The sequence below is a fragment of the Pteropus medius genome, unplaced genomic scaffold (assembly GCF_902729225.1).
Source record: "Pteropus medius unplaced genomic scaffold, Ma_sr-lr_union100, whole genome shotgun sequence".
Classification (NCBI taxonomy): domain Eukaryota; kingdom Metazoa; phylum Chordata; class Mammalia; order Chiroptera; family Pteropodidae; genus Pteropus; species Pteropus medius.
The window spans coordinates 5,995,875-6,006,050 of NW_024351647.1; the positions used below are offsets into that span (position 1 = coordinate 5,995,875).

A 10,176-nucleotide genomic window follows, 5' to 3' on the forward strand; every position below is an offset into this window, starting at 1 on the left:
CAAAAGTTCATTGAGCATCTTTATAACCAATGTTTTGAACTCTGCATCTGTTAGATGACTTGACTCCATTATATCTGGATCTCTGTTCTCTTCTCTCATATGGTTTCTGCTTCTTTGTCTTCTTATTTTGGCTGCCTTTCTGTGTCTGCTTCTATGTACTAAGCAAAGTTCCTAAGTCTCCTGGTCTTATTAATGTGGATTTGTGAAGTAGGTGGCCAGTGGTACAGTCCTGAGAGAGGTTCAGCTGCAGACCAAATTTAGACCAAGCTTCTGCCCCTCTGGTGCCATGTTAAGATTCAGTAAGCAGTCCAGAGATGCTGTGCTTATAGTTGCCTCAAAAGGCCACACCAGAGTCTACGGCCATGCTACCCTGAACAAGCCCGATCCTATCTGAACTCCGAAGCTAAGCAGGGTCAGGCCTGGTTAGTACTTGAATGAGAGACCACCTCTGAAGACTAGGTGCTGTAGGCATAAAAAAATAAAAAATAAGGGATTGTAAGCTGACAAGTTCTTTGCAATCTGTGAGGTCAACCAAGGGTTGCCTTGCCTTAAAAAAGAAAGAAAAGCCACACCAGAAACTGAGGCCAGCTGTCTTCAGTGTGAGTCTAGGTACCACTCAGCAAGGAGCACCTGACTTGCTGAGGATATCCCTGGATGTGGCTTGGGTGGTGCCGCGAGTTGGGGGAGGTGAAGTTTCAGGGAATGCTCTGGGCAGAGCAACCTCTGTTATCCAGTTTGATGCCGTGCAGTTCGAGGACATCACGGTTATGGTGGCACTGTGTCCGCTTACTGGGAAGGGGAGGGTTCAACAGGGAACAATGGATACTGCCATCACTTCTGTACAGAGCAGTTCTCACCTCAGCTCTCACTCCAACAATGTCTCCTTGTAAGTCCTTAGTGCCTCCTGCGCGCAGCCGAATCGGCACTGGTGCACAGAGAGAGCAGGTTTGTCATGCAAAAATCTGCTCGTGGACGCGGCCCCTTTAAGAGGCGTCTGCAGCTGTGCCATTGCCTCAGCCTCAGCCTCTTTCTCTCTTACTCAGATGCTTGACCTGGCAACCCCGCGTCCTCGCCCTGTCCATGCAGATGATTTCTTGTGTTTCTCCCTAATTGTATGGCTTGTTCATCTGGATGCCAGGCAATTTTTCCTTGCTGCTGCTCTTTTTTTCAGTCACAACTTTGATTTGGTTGCGAGAGGCATGAACAGAGCCTCTATCATCTACACCATTTTTTTTCCTCGGTTTAATTTTCTTAGAAACTTTAATATTTATCCTAAAGAGGAAGACTCAAATATTCCTTGGCTCCATGACTTCCCTTGGCTATATTCTGTATTTAGTTATTTGGTAACCTCCCTCCCTCCCCTATGATGTCTGCCAAGTGCAGACCTCAAATGTGAGATGTCACAGGAATTGCCCAAGGCCGAGCAGCAGTTGTTAGGAGAGATTAAACAAGAATTTAGGTTCCCATAACCCTTAACAATAAGTCTACTCTTATTTCTACATCTCGACATTGCATGAGACCTCTCAAAATGTGAAGCAAATCTCCCCTGTCACCCAGAGGCTCCTTCAGCTGGAAGCAGTGCACAGTGCTAAGCACTGGGGCACCTGTGTCAGAAACTGTCTGTGACCCAACATGTGCATACTTGACAAGGCCCTTCTTACTGTCTAGACCTAAATTTTTCCTCCTGAAATTAAAAGAGGGTAGGAGAAGTTAGAACAAAAGGTTCCTAAGGTCCCATTCATATCTAATTTTAGACAAGTACATAAACTAAAACTTTATTACTGCAGTGGAAATTTGTTTTATAAAAATAATGATGTCTTATATCTGGAGGGCATTTTAAATCTCTCTATAGATATTCAAGATTTCTAAAAATTACAATTTCCCATCTAGATTCTAAAAGAAAGATACTTATTGGACTTTAACAATATCAGACTTTAACAATATTACGCTCACCAAAGGTACTATAGATCCACCTCCAAAATAAACACATTCAAAATAAACACATTTTCACCCAAAGATTTTACTGATCCCAACAACTAAGAGAGAAGGAACTGGCTGTGAATTAATTACTACTATTTCCTATTTTAACTACTTGAAAAAAAAATGGTAGAATTGTGTATCCAAGTCCTTCAAGAAGCAGACACTAAGATGTGATTAAACATGCAAAGATGTTATTAGATGACATACATATAAGAGAAAATGGGGGAGGGAGCCAGCGAGAGCTGGGAGAACAATCAGACGGTGATGCCAGTTTGACCACAGCTGAGGGAATGAGGCAAGGAAGATTGAGTGGAAGTGTCCTAGGCTGCCAAGCAGTCCAAAGAAAATTTGTCAAGGCCATCAGGAGTCCTTGAACCAAAGTTGGCCTTTAGAAGAGTCCAGGAAGTCTTGCCTTAGTATCCAGTCTGCGTTTAGGGAAGGGAGATAAGTATGGGTATCCATGCATAACTGGGTGTCTTTGGTTTATGAACTTCCCTTAGTTAAGATCTTTAAGGCACATTCTCAAGGCCTGCACAAATTTCTCTCCCTTTGACTTTTTAATATCTTAGGAAGTCATTTCTCTAGGTCCCAGTTATTGGTCTTCTCCGGGTGATCCATCAAAAGAAGAGTATGAATTCTAATTCCATAATTTTCACTCACTCCTTCTGGAATTAACTTCCTTCACACAATGTTGGCTTCCTTCCTTGGTTTATCTTTAAAAAAATTGTTATAAAACATGATTGGAAAGCATCTTGTAGAAAAGTTTATAAGAATAGGTTAGGCTACAGAAATCATCACAAATATATTTGCACTTATTTAGTGGACTAGAAGGCAGTGGAGTATTAAGATAACGTTTTCCTCCTGTCTTGAGAGCTAGGCCTGGCCTTACCTTTGCTCACAAATTCTAAGAGCCACAGAGGGAAAATAGAGAAGACTCATGGGAGAAGATTCATGGAAATCTTCATGTGTTTTCTGCTCAGCCTTCCCTTATGTTAGTTCCTCTCAGGATGCAAGCCTTATCTAAAGGGTGTCAGAGTCTCTAATCTAGATCTTTAGGTTCTTGTGCCATGCACCTCCTGTTCTGAGATGGACTTCCCCTTCTATTTTAGACCTTGATGCTAATTTCAGGAAATGTGCTACTCCAGCAGTCAGGTTTTAAATCTAAAATCCTCGTGTGTATTTGCAGAAATTTGCTTTCCTGCAATTGCTCTCTATTAAATGCCTGCTGCCAGTTTCTTGTCACTTGGGAATGTGTTGCAAATGGATATAAGTCAATTTGGTCATGCAAGCTCTCTTAAGTTCTTTTTAACAACAATGAAAAATCGTAGTCACTGAAAAGTTTGAGGTGGCTGAGGGCATTCCTCCCCAACCTTACTATCAGATTTTAAAGAAAGCAAATTTCAGACCAAATTTTGCCACGCATACATTTATTAAACAGACATTTATTTGCAAGCAAGTTAATACTAGCTAACACAACCTGTTCTGTAAATTAGATGAAATCCTTACTCTGCTTTAGGTTCTTCGACCACAGTTTGAGTGACAGTATTCCACAGGCAGGATTCTGGTCAGCATCAGGGCAAGAACAATCTTCAGTGGCTAGATGGACACAGGACCAATTTGGAATCAAGCCTTGGGTTCCATACAGAAGGTACAGGCTCTGTGCCTCACTGGATTTTTATATTCTCTGATCATGCATGATTAGGTAGTGCATTTAAAATATTTTGGCCAACCACAAAATTGCATACCCTTAGTTTCACCAGCAAGAGCAACTTTCTAACATTCAAACGTATTAAGTAGCCATTGATTTCATAGATAAAACACATTTTTGAAATTCATTTTATTACCCAAACTTCTGTTGTTGATTGAATGATGGGTAAGGGAAGAGCATGTAGTTGTCACCATTAGAGTATGTATGTTTTCTGATTAGATGCTAGCTGACCCTCAGGGCCAGCTGCATTTATGATTGGTGTACCAGCTGAAGCTGGGCTATAGCTTAACCTAATGTAATACAGATGGGTAATATAACATGGTCTGTGCAGAAGTATCTCAAGGACATTTATAGACATTATAATTAGATTTCTCTTTTTCTTTAGAGGACCCTAGAGCTCTTTATTCTTCCTATCAGCACCTCTGTCTGCTACAGGGATATGAGCTGTCCTTAATGTACTCTAGCTGTTGACAAGAAATGCCTCTCCTCCCTTCCTACCTCATCTCCCCTTTTCCTCTCCTTTTCTCTCTGTCTCATTCTGAGGAAAGCCAGCGGTTTCCTGCTTCAAAGCCTTTGCCCTTGCTCTTCTCTCTTTTCCTTGTCTCTCCACTTACCTAGCTCATGTTCATCCTTTAGTTCTCAACTTGAATGTCACCTCAGCAGAGCAACCTTCCCAGTGCACCCCATCTAATTCAGTTGGCTCTTCTCCCCAGTTACTTTTTATGATATCACTCAAAGTTTTTTCCGCATATCACCTTTCATGTCTGTTTTAATTTGTTTGTCATTTTATCATCTTGTCGATAGCTTGTTTTGTTTCTTGTTCATTGTCCTGTTTTATTTTAAGGGCTAAGAGGTCAGATACTTTGTTTACCTTGTTTACCACTATAAAAGTTTACTACTCCTCAGTGACTAGAGTAGTACTTGTACCTGGTAGGTGTTTATTAAATATTTGCTGAAAGAACATAAATGGTCTCACCCACGGGGAAGGAGAGAGAGACCTTATGATCCTTCTTATCACTATTAATATCTTATCACTATTAATATCACTATTAAACACTTTTGCTTACAGCAGCCCGGGTTTTTCCTTTTATTCATTTTAGGTCATAAGGCATCTTTGGGATCTTCAAAAACCAGATATTCCTTTACATATCATTAGATTTTCATTCTTCACTCGCAACAAACTCCCTTCACTTTCTGTCTGTGAGAGTGAGATTGTTCAATTCTATGGCTTGTACAGGTCTTTTCCCACCATTCATTTTTGTACCAATTAAAGATGATTGATTCTGAGCTCTAAATTCAGCCTTTTTGCTTTCTCTGTAAAAATGAATCTCAGCCCCTCAAATATTTTTCCTTTGCCAGATGGCCAAGTGTTAAGGTTTGTCAATAGAGGACACTGGAGACATTGCAGGAGGAAAGGGTTCTGCTTCCTTGTTCCTGGTTTTTTATGCACAGATTTACTAGAGCCAAGCAACCATATAGAATGTCTGTTTATCTCAAGGCTGTAGGCAGGATGCACTGGATAAATATTACAGTGGAATAACGCTGGGTTCCTAATCTTAAATTCTTGCATGAGAATTCAGCATCTCAGTAGGACTACGCTATCTGCATGACTTGGTGCCAAATCATTTGTTAACAGTTTCTTCTAACTCGTCAAAATCTATTGACATTGTAGCAGGAAAAAAAATGTGTACTCATGGTTCTTCATAAAATTGCCCAATTTGTAAATAGCTCTGTGAAGCATAATTCATTAAGAGGACTCTATTGAGAGCCCCTATGCCATAGGTCTTCCAATAAACACGACAAAAGGAATGCGGTAAATCAAAGCTAAAGCCTTCGCCAAAAGTAGGACAATTACAAGTAACATAGCCAGTGCAAAGTGATTATTCATCTATAAATAGGTAAATGGATAAACAAAATGTGGTATATACATATAATGGAAGATTATTCATCCTTAAAAGAGAGTGAATCAACCTGGAGAGCATTATGCTAAGTAAAATAAGCCAGGTACAAAAGGTCATATGTTGTGTGATTTCACTTGTATGAAGTATATGGAATAGTCAGATTCATAGATAAAGTGGAATGGTGGTTGCCCGGGGCTGGGAGGAGGAGAGAACTGGGAATCATTTAGTGGGCAGAGTTTCAGTTTGGGAAGATGAAAAAGTTCTAGAGATAGATAGTGTTGATGGTTGCACAGCATTGTAAATATATTTAATGCCACCAAATCAGATACTTAAAATGGTTAAATTAGCATAATTTATGTTATGTACATTTTAATACAGCAAAAAAATTGAAAGTGACCTATTCCAAAATGAAAATTGAATTGAGCATCTTGCCCTGACCCCTTCCACTTCCAACAACACACACATTCACCTCACCCTGCCTGAATTTTGTAGGTTTTGTGAACATCATCATTTTGCTCTGAAGAAAAGGGACAAAATAGCTCTCTAACTTCAGAATGTGTGTTTTTTTTTTTTTTACACAATAGGCAGTTTACTTGCATATTTGCACTTTAAAGCAGTGCTGTCCAATAGCAATGTAATTAAAGCCACATGTATATTTGAAAATTCTTTAGAAGCCACATTAAAAAGGTAAAAAGAAACAGGTAGAGTTAATTTTAATGTTATCTTATTTAATCCAGTATATTCAAAATATTGTCACTTTAGCGTGTGATCAATACAGACAATTATTAGTGAGATATTTAAATATTTTTATCATAAGTCTTTGAAATCTTTTGTGTTTTAGATTTATGTCACATCTCATTTTGGACTAGACATATGTGGCTAGTGGCTACCATACTGAATAATGCAGCTTTAAAGGCTCCAAACGAGAATAATTTTCTTCAAGTAGAACATGTTTTAAAGAATTTGATATTCGATATTTTTCTACAGTGCAATGTAAGAGTTATCATATGGAAAGTCATATCATTTGTTTTTTAATTTTCCAATTAGAATTAGAAATGGTATATGCTGATGACATGTCATAGTTTAACTAGCAATCTTTTTTTTTTCTGGTGGCACATAATATAATGGTGCATCTTATCATTACTGACGATGCAGATTCTAAGAAATACAAATCTTAACCCTCAGAGTTTCTGGTTCTTCCTCCATAAAATGGGGGCAGTAAAAGGACCTATGACATAGGATCATTATGAGGATTGAGTAAGATGATGCGTGTAAACTATTTCGCAGCTTCTAGAGGTTGCCTGTGTTTCTTGGCTCATGGTCTCCTATCTTCAAAGCCATTGCTCTGATCTCTGCTTCTGTCAATCACATCCCCTCCGACTCTTACTTTCCTTTCCTCTTTCACTTTTAACAATCTTTGTTATTACTACATTGGGTCCACTTGGATAGTACAGGATAATCTCTCCATTTCAAGATCCTCAACTTAATCGTATCTGCAGTCTCATATGAAGTACACATTTACAAGTTAGGAGGTGGATATCTTGGTGGGTGGCGGGGGGTGGGAGGGGGAGCAAGCTTTATTCCGCATCTCACATCAGGAAAGAGTAAGTTTTTGCGTTATCCTGATCTTTATACTGTCTCCATGGAATAGAAAGTACCCAATATGCTAAGGAGACTGTTCTTATTGGTGTGAGGTAGATCGAAACAACTGTAGACCCAGTCGGAAGGTGCTAAAGCAGCCATAAATATGAAGAAAAAATAATCAGGATGCGCAATGTCATTTTGAGGTGATCTCTGTACATGCCTCTTCTCACTTATTTTCCCAGTTTGGAAATAGCTCTCCTCACATCTCTGTTATTTTTGCACAAAGAGGCTGGAACTTACTCTCAATGCTTTTAGAGCAGTGGTTCTCAACCTTGGCTGCATGTTGGAATCACCTAGGGTGGGGAGGTTGCAGGGGTGCTTTTCAAAAATACCAATGTGCTTAAGTGAAACCAAGGATACCTCCGGCTGGGGCCCAGGCACCAGTATTTTTAAATATTCCCTGGGCAATTCTGTCAACGAGACTCTCTGGTACAAAGGGAGTAACTGGATTCCTCTTCCGCAACCCCACAGAATGTTCTTTATCTTTTCGTTTTCTTTACTGAATAATGTTTCATTTCAGTGTAAGTATCTCTGGGAATCAGTGGCCTTGAAGGTATAAGAATTTAAAATGTTTAAATTGGGAAGGTGTTGGAGAAAATCGTTGAGAGGATGTGACCAACAGTTGACTGCAAGCTGGACCTGTACCATCAGAGTTTCCGTACCTCCTTTCTTGTCCTTGGATTGTGTGTTCTGCCTGCCTTCCCCACACTGGAAGCTGCTCCAAGGACACAGACTTAAGAGAGTAAGGTGGTGTTGAGACCATCTGGATGGTACATGTCACTGAACCCAAGTAAGGCCTCTTTATAAACTTTTAAGAGATCTACTTTTCTCAGAGCTGCCACAAACAAGCCTCATTTAGAAATTCCCTTGCTTACTAAACCTGCCACCTACCTATCTGGAGTGACCTGTCTCTTTCTCAGGTCTCTCCCTGCCCTCCAGCTACTGGGCCAGTTTGTGAAGCAACAGAGAGCCCCCAGGGTTATCTAGTACATTCTCCTCCCCCCAATCCTGTCAATGGTTAATTCATTGGAGACAAAAATTTATTGAATCCTTTTTGAACTCTTTCTTGCAGAGCAAATATAAGTGAATAATTAATAATGTCTCTTGAACAATTACTAATCAAGTAAGCTTCTGTTAAGATTTTCTCTGCTGGGAAATTTTTCTTTGAATATTCAAAGGATTAGTGTAGCTCTAGCCTCTCCCTGGACAGTTTAGATTAGTTTATTTAAAAGCCTGGGGGTGTTTTTGGATCATCATCTCTCACTCTCTCCCCTCAGTTAGAAGGCCCATCCTCTTTCATCTTCATGGACTGACATCCTATCTCTCTGTCTCTACTTATATCCAATGATACCTCCCCATTAGCTCCTCCCTGTTCTAGATGTAACCTTTTTTCTTTGAGCCTCCTTGGCACTCTGTATCCTCTTAATGGTACTTTCCTCACTCTTGTTTGCATTAAGGTGACTTTGTATTTTCTTTTTTCCTTGCTAATAGATTACAAATTCTTTCAAGGTAGGAATTATATAACAAAATTCACAATTTTTTTTGTGCCTATTTTTTCTAGCACAATGGTGCAGGTAAAAGGGACATAAAAATTTGCTAAATTGACATTTTATCTTGTAAGTTTGGTCAATGGTGATCTTCCCAGTAGGATAAAACCTTGGGAAGAGGTTAGGTTTCCCATTACATAGGAAGTCACTGGTATACTAGGTATACTGGTATACTGGTTCTAGGCTCGTGGCGGCTCATCAGTTTTCTAGACCAGAGATACTCAGAGCATGATTGGAAAGGTAGGTGGGTAGCATCTAATCTCAGATTTACCTCTTATTTCCAGATTGCATTACTGACTGAATTGTAAAGCATTTAAACTATCATCTGGTTTTGTTTAAAGTTGATTGCAAACATAGTTTCAGGCCTGGAAGGTAGGGAATCTCTTAACCACCTATATTTACTGCAGAAAAATTCTAGCAAAAGGAAAAAATCCATAGCCAGGAAACCCATCCCCTTCCCCATCAGACCCCCTTGGACTTTTCCCATCTGCCATGCTTCCCTAGCCCTCATTTTCACCCCTCTCACCACCCCCTGCATTGTAATTCTCCTAAGAACTGCCAAAAGCCCCTACCATCACTCCTTTTACTTTTTTGTGACTTAGCTCGGTGAGGCTGAGAAATCCAAGATCTGAAAAGCCTCTGGTTAGATCCAGGTTTCACCAACCTTTCAACAGACTTCCCAGAAGAAAAATAAATTCTGAGCTCCAAGCTGGGGGTCACGCTCCTGCAGATTGCTGGCAAAGGATAGACCATCCCACACTAGGGCAGCTCTGCCAGCTGAGACCCATGAGGATAGCACCCAGGAAGCCTACACATCCAAGCAAGTAGAGAGACAAACACCTGCCCATTCACGGTCCCTGTCACAAAACTGGCAGCTGTTGAGCTTGGGGATTATAGAGCCCTCTAAGATTCAAACTCACTGAACTCCCAGAGGAAACGAGTGATGTGATTCTTTCAAGCTGATACCCATGCACAGGTGGTGATGACCATGGCATAAAGGCAAGGATTTTGAAAGAGTTGATTAAATCCTAACTAGTGAGTATATTTGGAGTGTGGGAGAAAAGACCCGCCATGAACATTTCAACTGGGCTTTGCAAGAGATCAACCTGCAGGGGACAGCATCACCCCTGTACTGAGTTGGATTCCCACCTAATCCAATTATGTTATACTAAAAGCTGTAACATGAGAGTGGCATGGCTATGCATGAGAACTAAAGTTTTTACATGGACTCCCTAAGGGCCATCGCAGGCAAAGCTGCTCTTGGTAGAGTCAGCATTCCAGAGATTACTTCAGTTTCCCTGTTACTCCTTCAGTTCAACACCCTCACCCACCTTATGTGACAATGGCCTTAATATATCCTTCAGGCTCTCTCTATAAAACTCAACTCTCCCACATT

General features: G+C 40.3%; 1 pseudogene; it reads left to right on the plus strand.

Annotated features, from left to right (window-relative positions):
* Positions 1-352: 352 nt before the first annotated feature.
* On the plus strand, positions 353-471 carry LOC120587284 (uncharacterized; annotated as a pseudogene).
* The last annotated feature ends 9,705 nt before the right edge of the window (positions 472-10,176 follow it).